The sequence below is a fragment of the Enhydra lutris genome, unplaced genomic scaffold, assembly GCF_002288905.1.
Source record: "Enhydra lutris kenyoni isolate GAN:26980312 unplaced genomic scaffold, ASM228890v2 scaffoldscaffold2, whole genome shotgun sequence".
NCBI classification, from domain to species: domain Eukaryota; kingdom Metazoa; phylum Chordata; class Mammalia; order Carnivora; family Mustelidae; genus Enhydra; species Enhydra lutris.
In genome coordinates, this window is record NW_019154086.1 from 65326634 (window position 1) to 65345701 (window position 19068).

The window sequence follows — 19068 nt, forward strand, 5'->3', positions numbered from 1 at the left end:
TTGTATCTTTAGGGTAAATACCCAGTAGTGCAATTGCTGAGTCATAGAGTAGCTCTATGTTCAACTTTTTGAGGAACCTCCATGCTGTTTTCCAGAGTGGCTGCACCAGCTTGCATTCCCACCAACAGTGTAGGACGGATCCCCTTTCTCCGCATCTTCACCAGCATCTGTCATTTCCTGACTTGTTAATTTTAGCCATTCTGACTGGTGTGAGGTGGTATCTCATTGTGGTTTTGATTTGTATTTCCCTGATGCCGAGTGATGTGGAGCACTTTTTCATGTGTCTGTTGGCTATCTGGATGTCTTCTTTGCAGAAATGTCTGTTCACGTCCTCTGCCCATTTCTTGATTAGATTATTTGTTCTTTGGGTGTTGAATTTGCCAAGTTCTTTATAGATTTTGGACACTAGCCCTTTATCTGATATGTCGTTTGCAAATATCTTCTCCCATTATGTCAGTTGTCTTTTGGTTTTGTTGACCTTTGCTGTGCAAAAGCTTTTGATCTTGATGAAGTCCCAATAGTTCATTTTTGCCCTTGCTTCCCTTGCCTTTGGCGATGTTCCTAGAAAGAAGTTACTGCGGCTGAGGTCAAAGAGGTTGCTGCCTGTGTTCTCCTCAGGGATTTTGATGGATTCCTTTCTCACATTGAGGTCCTTCATCCATTTTGAGTTTGTTTTCCTGTGTGGTGTAAGGAAATGGTCCAGGTTCATTTTTCTGCATGTGGCTGTCCAATTTTCCCAACGCCATTTGTTGAAGAGACTGTCTTTTTTCCATTGGACATTTTTCCTGCTTTGTCGAAGATTAGTTGACCATAGAGTTGAGAGTCAATTTCTGGGCTCTCTATTCTGTTCCATTGATCTATATGTCTTTTTTTGTGCCAGTACCATACTGTCTTGATGATTACAGCTTTATAATAGAGCTTGAAGTCTGGAATTGTGATGCTACCAACTTTGGCTTTCTTTTTCAATATTCCTCTGGCTATTTGAGGTCTTTTCTGGTTCCAAATGAATTTTAGGATTATTTGTTCCATTTCTTTGAAAAAAAAATGGTTGGGATCTTGACAGGGATTACATTAAACGTGTAGATTGCTTTAGATAGCAAAGACATTTTCACAATATTTGTTCTTCCAATCCATGAGCATGGAACATTTTTCCATTTCTTTGTGTCTTCCTCAATTTCTTTCATGAGTACTTTATAGTTTTCTGAGTATAGATTCTGTGCCTCTTCAGTTAGGCTTATTCCTAGGTACCTTATGGTTTTGGGTACAATTGTAAATGGGATCGACTCCTTTCTCTTTCTCCTGTCTTGTTGGTGTAAAGAAATGCAACTGATTTCTGTGCTTTGATTTTATATCCTGACACTTTACTGAATTCCTGTACAAGTTCTAGCAGATTTAGAGTGGAGTCTTTTCGGTTTTCCACATATAGTATCATATCATCTGCAAAGAGTAATAGTTTGACTTCTTCTTTGCCAGTTTGGATGCCTTTAATTTCTTTTTGTCATCTGATTGCTGAGGCTAGGACTTCTAGTACTATGTTGAATAGCAGTGGTGATAATGGACATCCCTGTCGTGTTTCTGACCTTAGTGGAAAAGCTCTCAGTTTTTCTCCATTGAGAATGATATTCACTGTGGGTTCTTCATAGATGGCTTTGATGATATTGAGGTATGTACCCTCTATCCCTACACTTTGAAGAGTTTTGATCAGGAAGGGATGCTGTACTTTGTCAAATGCTTTTTCAGCGTGTATTGAGAGTATCATACGGTTCTTGTTTTTTCTTTTATTAATGTATTGTTATCACATTGATTTGCGGATGTTGAACCAAGCTTACAGCCCTGGAATAAATCCCACTTGGTCGTGGTGAATAATCCTTTTAATGTACTGTTGGATCCTATTGGCTAGTATTTTGGTGAGAATTTTCACATCTATGTTCATCAAGGATATTGGTCTGTAATTCTCTTTTTTGATGGGATCCTTGTCTGGTTTTGGGATCAAGGTAACGTTGGCCTCATAAAATGAGTTTGGAACTTTTCCTTCCATTTCTATTTTTTGGAACACTTTCAGGAGAATAGGAATAATTCTTTAAACGTTTGGTAAAATTCCCCTGGGAAGCTGTCTGGCCCTGGGCTCTTGTTTGTTTGGAGATTTTTGGTGAATGCTTCAATCTCCTTACTGGTTATGGGTCTGTTCAGGTTTTCTCTTTCTTCTTGGTTGAGTTTTGGTAGTTTCTGTGTCTCTAGGAATGCATCCATGTCTTCCAGATTGTCAAATTTGCTGGCGTAGAGTTGCTCATAATATGTTCTTGTAATTGTTTGTATATCTTTGGTGTTGGTTGTGATCTCTCCTCTTTCTTTTATGATTTTATTTATTTGGGTCCTTTCTCTTTTCTTTTTGCTAAGTCTGGCCAGGGGTTTATCAATCTTATTAATTCTTTAAAGAACCAGCTCCTAGTTTCGTTGATTTGTTCTGTTGTTTTTTTGGTTTCTATTTCATTGATTTCTGCTCTGATCTTTATTATTTCTCTTCTCCTGCTGGGTTTAGATTTCTTTGTTGTTCTTTCTCCAGCTGCTTTAGGTGTAGGATTAGGTTGTGTATTTGAGACCTTTCTTGTCTCTTGAGAAAGGCTTGTATTGCTATATATTTTTCTCTCAGGACTGACTTTGCTGTGTCCCACAGATTTTGAACTGTTATGTTTTCATTATCATTTGTTTCCATGAATGTTTTCAGTTCTTCTTTAATTTCCTGGTTGACCCATTGATTCTTTAGAAGGATGCTGTTTAGTCTCCATGTATTTGGGTTCTTTCCAAATTTCCTCTTGTGATTGAGTTCTAGCTTCAGAGCATTGTGGTCTGAAATATTCAGGGAATGATCCCAATCTTTTGATACCGGTTGAAACCTGATTTGTGACCCAGGATGTGATCTATTCTGGAGAATATTCCATGTGCACTAGAGAAGAATGTGTATTCTGTTGCTTTGGGATGGAATGTTCTGTATATATCTGTGATGTCCATCTGGTCCAGTGTGTCATTTAAGGGCTTTATTGTGTGCCACGGATCACAGTTTAAGGTAACCCTGAGTTGAGCGCTCTCTCTTCAGCTCCGTCTCTGTAGCCAGCTTCACTGCTCTAATACCTGCGAGCTCCGTGACACTCAGACACCCCCAATCCTTCTGTGACCCTGTGGGACCCGAGACCATGCTGTCCCTCCATGGGCTTCACCCCATCTTAGCCTCTGGAGCGATTTCTCTCAGTGGAGCAGACTTTTAAAAGTTCTGATTTTGGGGGCACCTGGGTGGCTTAGTGGGTTAACTCTCTGCCTTCAGCTCAGGTCATGATCTCAGGGTCCTGGGATCAAGCCCCGCATCAGGCTCTCTGCTCAGCAGGGAGCCTGCTTTCTCCCCCTCTCTCCCTGCCTGCCTCTCCGCCTACTTGTGATCTCTCTCTCTGTTAAAAAAAAAAAAAAAAAAAAAAAAGTTCTGGTTTTGTGCTCCATTGCTCTGCTGCTTTCCAGGAGCCGGCCCCTCACCCCACGGTCTATCTTCCCATTGCTTTGGATTCACTTCTCCGCAGGTCCTACCTTTCAGAAAGTGGTCTATTTTCTATTTCTAGAATTGCTGCTCTTCTCCTCTTCGATCTCCTGTTGGAATTGTATGTGTTTGGAATGGTTTGATAAACTATCTAGGTGATCCCCTGCTACCTGATATCATCTCAGCCTGCTACTTCTCTGCCATCTTGACTTCTCCCCTCATGGTCATTTTTTAAAAATAGAATTTTTCTCAGATTTTCCAGTTTATCCATTTGAGCCTATATTAATCTGCTAGGCTAACATAAGAAAATATCACAGACTGGGTGGCTAAACATCAGAAATTTATTTTCCAATAGTTCTGGAGGCTGAAGTCCAAGATTAAGGTGCCAGTAGGGCTGGTTTCTCTAAGCCTTTTCTCCTTGGTTTATAGATGGTCATCTTCTTGCTCTTTCTTCCTATGACCTTTTTTTCTATATACCCACATTTCTGGTGCTTCTCTTCTTATAAGGATCCCAGTCCTGTTGGATTAAGTCCCTACCCTTACGACCTCATTTAAACTTAATTAACTTTGTAAAGGCCCCATCTCCATGTATAGTTATATTGACAGTGAGGACTTTAATATATGAAATTGGCAGGGGAAGCACAATTCAGTTCATAACATTAGCATTTTAGGATAGCAAATTTTAAGTCATGTTGAATATGTTTTTATGTTACAGACGAGAAAAATTAACCATTTATTCTAACTTGTTCTCAGAAGAAATATTTGTCATTAATAGTAGTTGCTTTAACATTATTTAAAAATTTGGCTGTCATAATACATTTGTTTCTTATACAAAGCACAAAAAACAGAAATAATAAATGAGATAAGATGACTTGTGCTGACATAAAAAGAAAAAAATTGCTTAAGGTTAGAAAATTTGGGGTGTATAGAAAGGTATAGGTGAAATAAATAAATACTCTTTCTCTGTTCCTTTTTTCTAATGGCAACCACCATTAATGGTTTTTTCCATTTCTTTGAAGAAAAGAAATACATGTACCTACATAAATAATAATTTATATATACATATGTATACATATATGTATGTGTGTGTTTAAAGGTTTTATTTAAAGATTTTACTTACTCATTTGACAGAGAGAGACACAGCGAGAGAGGGAACACAAGCAGGGGTAGTGGAAGAGGGAGAAGCAAGCTTTCCACCTAGCAGGGAGCCCAATGTGGGGGTTGATCCCAGGACCTTGGGATCATGACTTGAGTTGAAGGCAGATGCTAAATGACTGAACCACCCAGGCACCCCTATATTATTTTTTAATTGTTATAGAACAGAGATCATGAAATATATACTGTTCTGTGCTTTGTTGTTTTCATTTAATAGATACTAATTTTTTTTTTCTATTTTAGCACATTTATTTTTTATTTTTGAAGATTTATTTATTGGGTGCCTGGGTAGCTCAGTTGGTTAAGCACCTGCCTTTGGTCAGACCATGATCCCAGAGTCTTGGGATTGACTCCTGGTTTGGGCTCTTTACTCAGAAGGGAGTCTTCTCCCCTATTCCTCTGCCCCTCCCCCCACTCATGCTCTCCCTTTCCCCTTCTCTCTCTCTCAAATAAATAAATAAAATCTTAAAAAAAAAAGATTTATTTATTTATTTAAATTATCTCTTCACTCACAATGGGGCTTAAATTCATAACCCTGAGATCAAGAATCGCATGCTCAGGACACTTGGGCAGCTCAGTCGTTTAAGTGTCTGCCTTTGGCTCAGGACATGATCCCAGGGTCCTGGTACTGAGTTCCAAATTGGGTTTTTTTGCTCAGTGGGGAGCCTGTTTCTCCCTCTGCCTGCCACTCCCCTTGCTGTGCTCTCTCTTTCTCTCTCAAATAAGTAAAATCTTAAAAAAAAAATCATTAAAAAAAAAATCACATGCTCTACTGACTGAGCCATCCAGGTTTCTCTATCTTAACACATTTAGATCTTCTTCTTTTATTTATTTTTGCTGACTTTGTAGTACTCTAAAAATTCCAATATATCATGATTAAAAACTTTTTTTTAGTAAAATTGACATACAGAATTACATTAGTTGCAGGTATACAACGTAGTGATTCAGCTTCTCTTTATGTTATGCTATGCTCACAAGTGTAGCTACTATCTGTCACCATACATAATTTACTTAGTGAACTGTTATCAGTTGATATCACTGGTGTCAGAAAGAGTGTGAGCAGGAGTGGGGGGGAGGGGCAGAAGGAAAAGCTGACTTCCCTGCTGAGCAGGGAGTGTGACTGTAGGGCTCAATTCCAGGACCCTGGGATCATGACCTGAGTGGAAGGCAGACGCTTAGCCAGCTGAGCCACCCAGGTGCCCTAATATGTGTAATTTTAAACACACACGCACATATACATTGGGTTATTTGCGTTTATGTTATGTGCGTTATGCTTACTGTTTATGTTGGGTTAGTTTTCTTAAGCAGTATCTCACTTAATGTGCTTTTCCTTTACCCCTGGGTCACACATATCTTCCTTTAGGTTTTGGCCTTATAAAGAGGCAGATGTGGATTACTCGAGATCTCTTTAAGTATTAAGTCATTGTGTTCTAATCTTCTCTTTCTCCTTAACTCTCGATTTCAGCAGTCCCTTTCTTCTGAGAAGCTAACCATTTACTTTCTTCTTTAGTTCCTGCTAACCCACTGAATAAAGCATGGTCTCTCCAGAGACATATTTTTTTCCCCATGCCTAGTTTCCCACCTTAGTTGGATGTCTTCTTAAAGATAGTGATACTTAAGGTTTTGGAAATCTGTAACCTGTTTAAGATTTAAAGTGGCACACGTGTTAGCATTGCTATGCTCTCCTGTTTCTTTAGATTTCACAGTATTTGCTAAATATGCTTCATAGTTTGTAGAGTTTGAGGCTGTTCCAGTATCTTGCTTAATTTTTTCTCTTATGCACCTTTTTTTTTTAAAGATTGTATTTTTTAAAGTGAGCTCTACACCCAATGTGGGACTTGAATTTACAACCCCAAGATTAAGAGTTCCATACTCTACTGACTGAGCCAGCCAGTCACTCCCCACACACCCTTTTTTAACGTTTGTAGTGGATTTCTATGAATGACAAAGAGAGAATTTTGTATAGTCTCTAGCAGAATTTTAACCCATTTATTTACTTATTTGTAGGTTTCATTGAGACATGAAATAAGTTCCACAGGTCTTAGGTATGTAATTGGATGAACATTGACTAATGTGACATATGTAACCAATCCTGCTCAAAAATGGTTCCCTAGAATATGAAAAGTGATGTTTACTGTCCCATTGTTTCCAAAGGGATAGAGCATTGTCATAGCCTTGAAAGTTCCCTTATCTCCCTTTCCATTGTTATCTTTGCCTGCTGTCCTCACCCCCACTCCACTACTGTCAACCACTTTTCTGATTTCTATTTCTGTAGGGTAGTTTTGCCTGTTCATACAATACTCTTTCGTATTTTGCTTCTTTTGCTCAGTAAAATGTTGAAATCCGTCCCTGTTTTGCATCTATCGGTAGTTTGTTCCTTTTTATTACTAAGTAGTATTTCATTTTGTGGCTATAACACAATTTGTTTATTTAATTCTTCTGTTGATGGACTTTTGGACTTAGTTTTAATTTGCATTTTCCTGATGACTAATGGTGTTAAGACATTTTCATATGTTGATTGGCTATCATATCTTTTTTGTGAAGTGTGTGTTCAGTTTTTTTGCCCTTTTAAAATAAATTTTATTGAGAATTAATTTATATGCAATTAAATTAATCCATTTTAATTCTTCTTTGAACTTTGACAAATGTATATGCTTTTGCAGCCACCACCATAATAAAAGGGTGTGTGTGTGTGTGTGTGTGTGTGTGTGTGTGTGTGTGTGTTTGTGTTTTTTTCTTAGTGTACAGTTCTGAGTTACAGGATCTGTATAGATTCATATAAATATCATGACAATGAAGATATTATGCTGTCCCATTACTCCAAAAAATCCCCTGGTGCTGTCTCCTTTGTAATTATACTCTGTTACGACTTTTAACCCTTGGTAATGTTGTTTTCTGTAGCTATACCTCTACATTTTCCAGAATGTCACATAAAATGGAATCATAGAGTGTATAATGTTTTGAGAATGACTTTTTACTTAGCATAATGCCATTGAAATTCATTCATGTTTTTGTGTGTATCAGTAGTTTATTCCTCCCATTAAAGGACATATGGGTTCTTTCCAGATTTTGGGCATTAGGAATAGAGTTCCTATAAATGTTTGCATATATGTTTTTTTGTGAGCATAAATTTTAGTTTGTCTGGGTAAATATTTAGGAGTGGGATTCCTGGGTCATATGATAAGTGTATATTAATTGCCAAACCGTTTTCCAGAGTGTTTGTACCATTTTGCATTCTCACCAGCAATGTGTGGAGAGTTCTGGGTGCTCTGTATCTTTCTTAGCACTTGATATTGTCAGTTTGTTAATTTTTTTAGTTAATGGATTTTATTTTTAGAGTAATTTTAGCTTTACAGAAAAATTGAAGGGATAGTACCAGCAATACCCATATGCCCCTCAATTCCCCTTCCCCTATTACTCCCACATAATTTCCTTTTTTAATATCTTTGCATCAATGTGGTATATTTGTTACAGTTGATAAGCCAATACTGGTAAGTTATTATTATTTCTTGGATATAATTGACCTATAACATTGTATTAGCTTTAGGTATACAACATAATAATTTGATATATGTATATATTGCAGAATGATTAGCGTAGTAAGCTTAGTTAATATCTATTAACACATAGTAATACCTTTCTTATATATTTCTCAAAGATTTTATTTATTTATTTGACAGTGAGAGAGAGAGAGAGATCATAGGTAGGCAGAGAGGCAGGCAGAGAGAGCGGGGGAAGCAGGCTTCCCGCCGAGCAGAGAGCCCGAATGCTGGGCTCCATCTCAGGACCCTGACATCATGACCTGGGCTGAAGGCAGAGGCTTAACCCACTGAGCCACCCAGGTTCCCCAGTAATAGTTTTCTTATGATGAAGACTTTTAACATCTCTTAGCAACTTTCAGGTAAATAATCAATATTGTTAAGTAAATCACCATGCTGTATATTACATTCCTGGGACTTATTTATCTTGCAACTTAATATTTGTACTTTTTGACCCCTTTCACTCACTTTACCCACTCTCCACCTCTGGCAACTACAAATTTGTTCTTTTTATAAGTTTGGTGTTTTTTTTTTTTTCCTTAGATTCCTCCTGTGAGTGAACTCATACAGTATTTGGTGTTTTTTTTTTTTTGGTCTGACTTATTTCAGTTAGCATTAGGCCCTCAGGGTCCATCCTAAGTTCAAGATTTTTGGTGGCATCTTTAAGCTTTTCTATATATAATATCATGTCACCTGTGAATAGAGACAATTTTACTTCCTTTTGATTTGGTTGTCTTTTATTTATTTATTTTTTGCCTAATTGCAAGATTTGGTTAGTATTCTGTTAAAGTGGGTAGAGTTGGAATCCTTGTCTTCTTCCTGATTTTAGAGGAAAAACTTTCAGCTTTTCACGATTGAATATGATAAGCACTGTGCGCTGTGATATATGAGCTTTATTATATTTAGGTACATTCCATATATATTTACTTCATTGAGAGTTTTTATTAAAGAATGGATGTTGAATTTTGTCAGTTGCTTTTTCTGCATCTGTTGAGATGATATGTTTTATTTTGTTAATGGGGTGTATCACCTTTACTGATTGGTGGATGTTGAACCTTCCTTGCATCCCTGGAATAAATCCTAGTTGATCATAGTGTATGATTCTTTTATATGGTTGAATTGGATTTGCTAATATTTTATTGAGGAATTTTGTATCTATTTTCATCAGGCATATTGGTCCATAATTTTCTTCTCTTTTAAAGATTTTATATATTTATTTGAGAGTGTGTGTGAGAGGCAGAGAGAGCATGAGTGGTAGGGAGGAGCAGTGGGAAAGGGAGAAGCAGACTCCCCACTGAGCAGGGAACCAAGTGCGGTGCTCAATCCCAGTTAGGGTGCCAGTTGTAGGGTCCAAATCCTTTGTACCTTAGGCGAAGCTGGGAGTTGTCAGTTCTCTCCTGGTTGTGTTCCATTTTGCCGGGGGTAGTGTTTATGGTTAGATTATCTCAGCTTCTCCTGCATGTTTCAATGCTTTTTCTCATTCCTGTGATATTTAGAGGAGTTGTTCAGTTAGTTTCTGGGTTTTTTCAGAGGGAGTTGTTCCATATGTAACTATAGATTTGGTATGTCTGTGGGAAGAAGTGATTTTAGGCTCCTCGTACATTGTCATTAAAAATTTTTTTTTTTTTTTTAGATTTTATTTATTTATTTGAGTGGGAGAGAGAGAACAAGCAGGGGGAACAGCAGAGGGAGAAGGAGAAACAGACTCTCCACTGAGCAAGGAGCCCAATGTGGGGCTTGATCCCCAGACCCTGGGATCATGACCTGAGCTGAAGGCAGATGCTTAACCAGCTGAGCATCCAGGTCCCCCTACAATGTTTTTGAGCTGGAACTATCCCTGGCAGATTATTGTTAGTTGAAGTCCATAGTTTACATTAGGGTTCACATTTTGTCTAGTATATTCTGTGTTTAGGCAGTGTATAATGGCATGTATCTGCCATTACAAGGTGATACAGAGTAATTTCACTGTTAAAAAAATCTTTTGTGCTCCACTGATATTTTTAATAATATTCAGTTTTACTTTTTCTATAATGTCACATGGAATCATACAGCCTTTTTAGATTGTCTTCTTCCACTTAGCAATATGATTTTACCTTCATTAATGTCTGTTTTTGTGGCTTGATAGCTCGTTTCTTTAAAAAAAAGAATTTTTTGGGGGGCACCTTAGTGACTCAGTCAGTTAAGCATCCAGCTTGTTTTTGGCTTAGGTCATGATCTCAGGGTCCTGAGATCAAGCTCTGCATCAGGCTCCCCGCTCAGCAGGAGTCTGCTTCTTTTCTCCGCTACCTACTGCGCTAACGAGGCACCTATAGTTTTGCATTTTAAATTTAGATCTGTTGGCCCATTTTGCATTAATTTTTGTGAAAGGTGTAAGACTTATGTCTCTATTGTTTCTACATGGATATTAGCACCATTTGTTGAAAATAGTAGCCTTTCTGTATTAAATTGCCATTGTTCCCATGTCATAGATCAGTTGATTTCATTATGCAGATCTATTTCTTAGTGCTTTATTCTGTTCCATTGATCTATTTGTTATTTGTTTTGTAGCTTTATAATAAGTCTTGATGTTGGGACTGTAAGTTTCCTGAGTTTGTTTTTCTTCAACATTGTATTGGCTATTCTGTGTCTTTGTCTTTCTGTTTAAAATTTAGAATCATTTTGTCAACATCCACAAACTAACTTTTTGGGTTATTGATTTGTGTTGACTTTATAGATCAAGTTGGGAAGACAGCATTGGAATATTGAGTCTTCCTACCCATGTACATGAAATGTCTATTTAAATTTTTTTTTAAAAGATTTTATTTATTTGACAGAGATCACAAGTAGGCAGAGAGGCAGACAGAGAGAGGGGGAAGCAGGCTCCCCACTGAGCAGAGAGCCCAATGTGGGGCTTGATCCCAGGACCCTGAGACCATGACCTGAGCTGAAGGCAGAGGCTTGACTCTCTGAGCTACCCAGACACCTCCTATTTAGATCTTTGATACCTTTTAATACAGTTTTGTGTTTTTTGTCGTATAGATTTTATGTGTATTTTATTTGATTTGCACATATATATTTATTTTTTTTTGTGCTAATGTAGATAGTATTTTTTTTTTAAGATTTTATTTATTTATTTGACAGAGAGAGAGACAGCAAGAGCAGGAACACAAGCAGGGGGCATGGGAGAGGGAAAGCAGGCTTCCCGCTGAGCAGGGAGCCCGATGTGGGGCTTGATTCCAGGACTGTGGGACCGTGACCTGAGCCAAAGGCAAACGCTCAACGAATGAGCCACCCAGGCATCCCGATAGTATTGTTTTTAACTTCAGATTCCAATGTTAATTACTTTAAAAGAAGAAAGTAATTGACTTTTGTAAAAATATCTTGTTTCCTGCACCATTGCTATAATGGCTTATTTGTTGAAGGAGTTGATTTTTTTTTTTAATTGATTCTTTGGGATTTTCTACATAGACAGTTATGTCACCTTAAATAAAAGTTTTATTTTTTTCTCCCAATCTGCATTTTTATTTCCTTTACTTATCTTAAAGCATTATCTAGGACTTCCAGTATGAAGCTGAAGAGGAGTGTTGAAAGGATACATCCTTGCTTTGTTTTTGATGTGGAAGCATCTGGTTTCTCACCATTAAGTATATTTTCTGTAGGTTTACTGTAGATGTTCTTTATTAGATTGAGAACATTCTCCTCTATTGCTACTTTGCTGGAATTCTCTTTAAAAAAATCATAAATGGCTTTTAGAGTTTGTCATATGCTTTTTTCTGTATCTATTGATATGATCATTGGATTTTTCTTATTTAGCTTGTTGACATCAATGAATTTTCCAATCCATTATCCAGCATTACATATTTGAAATAAATCCTACTTGTTCATGATGTATAATTATTTTTGTTCGTTGTTGGATTTGATACTTTTGAGATTTCTGCATCTATATTTCTAAGAGAGATTGTATAGTTTCACTATCTTATATTTTTCTGGTTTTGATGTTAAGATAATGCTGTCCTCATAGAACGACTTTGGAAATGTTCCTCTGCTTCTGTTTTCTGGAAGAAGTTGTTGAGAATTGGTGTAAGTGGTTTCTTTAAATGTTTGATAGACTTAACCAGTGAGCCAGTTTGGGCCCAGTGCTTTCTGTTTTAGACGGTGTTAAATATTGATTCAATTTCTTTAATAGATATGAGCCTATTCAGATTATGTAATTCTCATTGTGTAAGTTTTGGTAGATTTTGTCTTCAAGGTATTGGCTCATTTCATCTGGGTTATCATATATGTGAGAGTAGAATTGTTTATAGCATTTCTTTATTATTTTTATATAGCGTGTATGGGATTAGTAGTGATTACCTCTCTTTCATTTCTCATATTAGTACTTAGTGTTTTCTTTTTTTTTCCTTAGTTAACCTGGGTTGAGTTTTGTCAATTTTATTGGTTTTGTTAAGAAGCAACTTTTGGTTTTGAAAGTTTTTCTCTATTGATTTCTTGTTTTCAATTTCATCAATTTCTGTTTTATTTTTCATGTTATCTGCTACTTTGGAATTAATTTGCTCTTTGTTTTTTAGTTTCCAAAGCTAGAAGTTTAGCTTATTTATTTTAGAATTGTCTCTTTTTTTTAAATTTTATTTTTTAAGATTTTATTTTATTTTTCTGTTTTTAATTTTCTTAAAGTTTTTTTATTAATTATTTTTATTATTATATAATGTATTATTTGCCCCAGGGGTACAGGTCTGTGAATTGTCATGCTTACACATCTCATAGCACTCACCGTATCACATTCCCCCAAGGTCCATAATCCAACAACCCTCTCCCTATCCCTGCCAGCAACCCTCAGTTTGTTTTGTGAGATTAAGAATCTTTTATGGTTTGTCTCCCTCCTGATACCATCTTATTTCATTTTTTCCCCTACCCCCCACTACCCACCACCCTGCTTCTCAAATTCCTCATATCAGAGAGTCATATGATAATTGTCTTCCTCTGATTGACTTATTTTGCTCAGCATAATACCCCCTAGTTCCATCCATGTCATTGCAAATGGCAAGATTTTGTTTCTTTTGATGGCTGCATAGTATTCCATTGTATATATATACCACCTCTTCTTTATCCATTCATCTGTTGATGGACATCTAGGTCTTTCCATAGTTTGGCTGTTGTGGACATTGTTGCTATAAACATTGGGGTGCACGTGTCCCTTCAGATCACTACATTTGTGTCTTTAGGGTAAATACCCAGTAGTGCAATTGCTGAGTCATAGGGTAGCTCTATGTTCAACTTTTTGAGGAACCTCCATACTGTTTTCCAGAGTCGCTGTACCAGCTTGCATTCCCACCATAAAATTTTATTTTATTATTTATTTGAGAGAGAGCAAGAGAGGGCAGAGGGAGAAGCAGACTCCCCACTGAGTAGAGAGTCCAATGTGGGACTTGACCCCAGGACCCTGGGATCATGACCTGAGCTGAGGGCAGCTGCATAGTTGACTGAGCCACCTGGGCTCCCCAAATTGTCTCTTTTTTTAAAATAGATATATCCAATGCAATAAATTCCCCTCTTAGTGTACAAGCTTGAGAAGAATGTATATTCTCTTAATTTTTTAAATTTGGAAACCAAGTGCCTAGCATGTAGTAGGCACTCAGTATAATTTATTGAGTCAATTTTTAAATTAAATTAAGTTTTTTTTGTGTGTGTTCCAAAATTCATTGTTTATGCACTACAAGTATTCATAAATGTTAATTGGATACAGTTTGATTGATGGTGTTGTTCAGTTTAACTCTGTCCTTACTATTTCCTGCTTTCTGCCTGCTGGATCTGTTTCTGATGGAGTGGTATTGAAGTCTTCAGTTGTAATTATTGATTCTTTTATTTGTCTTTGTATTTTTATCAATTTTTGCCTTATGTATTTTGGTGCTTTATTGTTGAGCACATAGATATTAAAGATTGTTATATCTTCTTGGAGAATTGACCCCTTTTATCATTATGTAGTATTTCTCTTTATCCCTCTATCCCTCTAAATTGATAATTTTTCTTTTTCTGGAGTTTGTTGAGTCTGAAATCAGTATAACTACTCTGTCTTTCTTTTCATCTGTGTTAGAATGGCATATCTGTATCCCTTGACTTTTCATATTGTGTTCGGTGTATAGTGGGTCTTTTTTTTGATTCATCTTTGAATATTAAACCACCTTTCTGCCCTAGAATAAACCCTAACTGCCTGTATTGTATTATTCTTTTCATGTATTACTTGTTTTGATCTGCTAATTTTTTTGTTGAGTGTTTTTGTTTATGTTTATTGGAGATGTTGGTTTTTAGTTTTTTTCTTCTGGTAGTGCCATTCTATGGATTCATTATCAATGCAATACTTACATTATAGAATGAATGGGGAATTGTTCACTTCTAGTTAATGGAATAGAGAGTATTGCATTCATTTTCTTACTGAAATGTCTGATTTGCTAGGAAAACTCTCAGGGCCTTTAGAGGCTAGGAGTTAATGGAAGGGAGGGTGGCAAGCTGTGTTTATAAAATGGTAGCAGAAAGGATATGTGTGGCCTAACTGTTCTGTGTCTTTACTTGGGTTTTGGTTACACAGATGTGCACATATGATAAAATAGCACTGAACTAAAAATGCACACATACACAAATGTTTGCATATAAAACAGGTGAAATCTTAATAAAGTCATACATTGTCTCATCGTTAATTTCCTGGTTATATATTTTCCTGTAGTCATGTAGGTTGTTTGGGGAAAACACTGGGGAAAAGTGGTTGAAGAGTATACAGGATTCTCCAGACCTTCCCCCATAATTCATCCAGTGGCTCAATAGATACTGGTTAGCAAATAATTTCAGTTTATTTTTTTTTATAAGTGTTTTCATTGTTGGCATTACATGTTGCTTACTTTGGAAACTGGATGAAGAGTCAATAGAATTGAAATTCTGATATAAAGTTAAATCCAGACCAATAATCTCAATTGGTTGGAAAGTCATCATACATTTTTATTACAATAAGCTGTGACGGGGTAAGTAGTTGTAAACAAAGTCAGCATTTTTCTCAAGATACAACTTTGGTCCCTTTTTAGTATCTAAGGAAGCACTCTGTTGAGATTGTGAATCCCACACCACTTAGAATGCATGTGGAGTTGATTTTGCCCAAGAAAAATTTTAGTAGTTATTGTGGGCCATTTTATTTTATTTTTTGGCCATTTTATTTTCATTAGCATAAGATTTTATTTTGGTGTCCTTGTTAGAATGAGAGGGATAAGTTTATGTTACTGAATGCTTTGATCCTGTCTGTGAACAAAGTTTTTTTTTTTTTTTTTTTTTTTTCTGAAAGCCTTTTTTATATTTAAAATTAAAATCTTGATATCTTAACTTTCCTATTTGTGGTCAGGTAGCTTTCAGATTATGTATGGAAATAAATTCCCATTCAAAATCAGTTTGTAGGAGAATTCTTTGTTATCTGATTTTTATTTTTCAGAGATAGCATATAATAGGTTCATAGACTAAAAGAAAAACAAATCATAACTGTCAAAAATACAAATTATTAACCCAGCCTACAATTCTTAACTAATTTTTTAAAAAGAGAAAATATGTAAATATTTTAATGTGATATTAACTATAAGGAACAAATGATCAAAGTCTAAGTGAATTTTATTTTCATTTGCTAACATCTGTGGATATACTTCAGGTTACCCTTGGTTATGGTAGGATTCAAGAATTTAGAGTTAATGACATTTTAATAAATCTCCCTCCTATTAAAGTTATCTCTAGTTTGCCTCCATGAGTTCATCTTATTTTTGTAATAGTTCAAAACTCTCATTCTTTTTTGCCCCCTCTTTGGTGGGAATGATATTTTTGTTGTTTTCTCGGTACAGAATCTGAGGCTCTGTAAAGACTGTAAAGACTCTGAAAGACTAGTACTTTTATCATTTTGTATAAAAAGGCAAACCTGATTATGGTATGATGAGTGGGGTACAAACAATTCAATAACATAAAATGTGAAGGTTGCATTTTTTTAAAAAGATTTTATTTATTTATTTGACAAACAGAGATCACAAGTAGGCAGAGAGACAGACGGGGGGGGGGGGGAAGCAAGCTCCCTGCTGAGCAGAGAGCCTGATGCGGGGCTCCATCCCAGGACCCTGGGATCATGGCCCAAGCCAAAGGCAGAGGCTTTAATCCACTGAGCCACCCAGGTGCCCTATGAAGGTTGCATTTACTGTGAGATTAGTGGACCACTTCCAGGGAACTGGTTGGCCAGTAGTAGTTCTGGGAGTTCAACCCTTAAGCCAAATCATTCCCAGTACTGGTTGCAGGTGGATGTAAACAGATAATATTATTATTATGAGAATTATGAGAAGTGTGGGTATTAAGGAGGGCATGTATTGCATGGAGCACTGGGTGTGGTGCATAAACAATGAATCTTGGAACACTGAAAAAAAATTGAATAAAAAAAAGTGTTGTCAGTAATATAGATATGCAAAGCTTATAATGGTTTGTAGAAGAGATTGATTTACTTTGCTAGAGGTGAGAAAGGTTTCTTGGTGATACTAGAATTGGGGCTTACTGGACAAAGAGAACTAGGGAGGGTAAAGCATATTCTAGTAAGGAAACATGTCCAAGGATGAAACTGCATAGCACTTTCAGGGAACTACGGATAGTTTAGTATTGTCAGAATACAAGATGCATGGGAAGCAGAAGTGAGAAATGAAAACACAATTATTATTATTTTCCTTCTTTAGGTAGTCAGAAGCACTTAAGAATTTAAGTAGAAGAGTGACATCAGATTTGATTTTTTGAAAGATTTAACTTTCATGATGGAGCAGATGCTAGATTACAGGTTAAGAGACCATTGGCAGGGAATCCCATTAGGATAACATTGTAAGAGTCCTGGTAAGAAATAAAAAGAGGCAGAACTAAGACAGTGATAGTGAAAATTGAGAGAAAATGTAGTTTTCATCTTGTTATATTGATAGATGTACATTTTGTAGTGAAATGAGAGTGACAAATGTGTTTAAATTGATATCATGATGGGGGCATTTCTGAGAATTTGTCTAATTTAGAATTAAAGTGTTGGGAGGAACATGGGCTTTTATGGGAGACAGACTTGGGTTCATTGGGCAAAAACTTCACTTTGCTTTGATAAAATGTGTTTTATACCTTGGAGGACTATGGTGATAATGAGATAATATAATTTCTAGAGAATTAAAAAAGGTGTTTATCAAGGGCTGTCATGTTCAAGACAGTGGTTTGTTTTTCATTACTTAAAATTTTTTTATTTTTTAAAAATTTATTTTAAATTGTGGTAAAATACACATAACATAAAATTTATCATTTTAACCATTTTTAAGGGTACATGAACTACATTCACATTGTTGTGCAACCATTACCACCATCCATCTCCAGAACTCTTTATATCTTGCAAACCTGAAACACTACCTATTAAACAATACTCCATTTCCCCCCCTTCCGGCCCCAGGCAACCACCATTTTACTTTCTATCTGTATGAATTTGACTATTTTAGATATTTCGTATAACTTGAATCATACAGCATCTGTCTTTTTGTTACTGACTTATTTTCACATCATATAATGTCCTTGTGTTGGGAAAAACTGAGTTTTCCTCCTTTGTTTCTCATTTACTCTTACACTACTATCATATTTACAATACTTTTGACACCAGATATGTGTGGGTTTTCCCCTACCAAGCAATGCTCTGTGACACCAGCTGGGTATTCTATAATTTAATTCAGTTATGACACTACTTGAAAATAATGTCAGACCCCACAAGTTAAGGGCTTGGTCCCATAAGAATGCTTCCATCCTACTTCAGATGCCAGCCAGAAGTCCAGCTGTCACCTGTGCTTGTGATCGAGTGGCTATAAATTTGAGGTTCTCCCAGCTACCCCATCAGGTTTGATTACTTTATGCTAGAGCTGCTGGGAGAACTCAGGAAAATACTTACAATTGAACAGCTAGATGAAGAGATAACACAGGATGAGGTCTGGGAGGGTCTCCAGTGCAGAAGCTTCTGTCCTTGTGCAGTTCACGGGTGTGGTATGTGGATGTGTTCACCAACCTGAAATTACTCTGAACCCCATACTGTTGGGATTTTTATGGAAGCTTCCTCATGTGGGTATAACTTATTAAGTCTGTTTTCAGCTCTTTCCCTCTCTCTAGAGAATGGAGGGTGGGGCTAAAAATTCCAAATTTCTAATTATGGCTTAGTCTTTCTGGTGACCAGCCCTCATCCAGGAGCCTTCCAGGAGCCCACCCAGAATAACTTCTTTAGTACAAAAGACACTCCTATCACCCGAGAAATTACAAGGGTTTCAGGAGGCTTATGTTAGGAATGGGGATCAAGGATCATATATTATAACAAAAGATCCTCCTATCAATCCAGGAAATTGTAAGGGTTTTAGGAGCTCTGTGCCAGGAAATGGGGGCTGAGACGAATATATATATTTTTTGTTCTCCGACAGTCATCAAGGGTCATCCATGTTGCGGCATGTGTCAAAGTTAACTTTTTAAGACTGAATAAAAAAAAGACCGAACAATATTTCATTGTATCCATTTTTTTTTACTGATGGGATACTTGAATCACTTCTACCTTTTAACTTTTGTGAATAGTGCTGCTATAAGCACAGGTGTACAAATCTCTTTAAGGAAAACAGTGTTTTAAACTTAATACATATGTAGTCCTCTTCTGTCCTTGTGAGATAGCTATTATTATGTCCATTTTAAATGATAAGGAAACTAATGGAAAGAAGGAAACTAATGCAGAGAAGATAAATAATTTACTTGTCTAGATTCATATTCTTTTGTATTAAATAATTTTAACTTTTGGGTTTAGTCAGATTAAATCTAAACCCTCTTAGTAAG

General features: G+C 36.4%; 1 protein-coding gene across 6 annotated transcripts in view; it reads left to right on the plus strand.

Moving 5' to 3' along the window:
- The window catches only part of LOC111151324 (SUMO1/sentrin specific peptidase 7), a 159523-nt gene that overhangs the window by 31059 nt on the left and 109396 nt on the right, over positions 1-19068 (plus strand). The gene's annotated exons all lie outside the window — the stretch shown is intronic.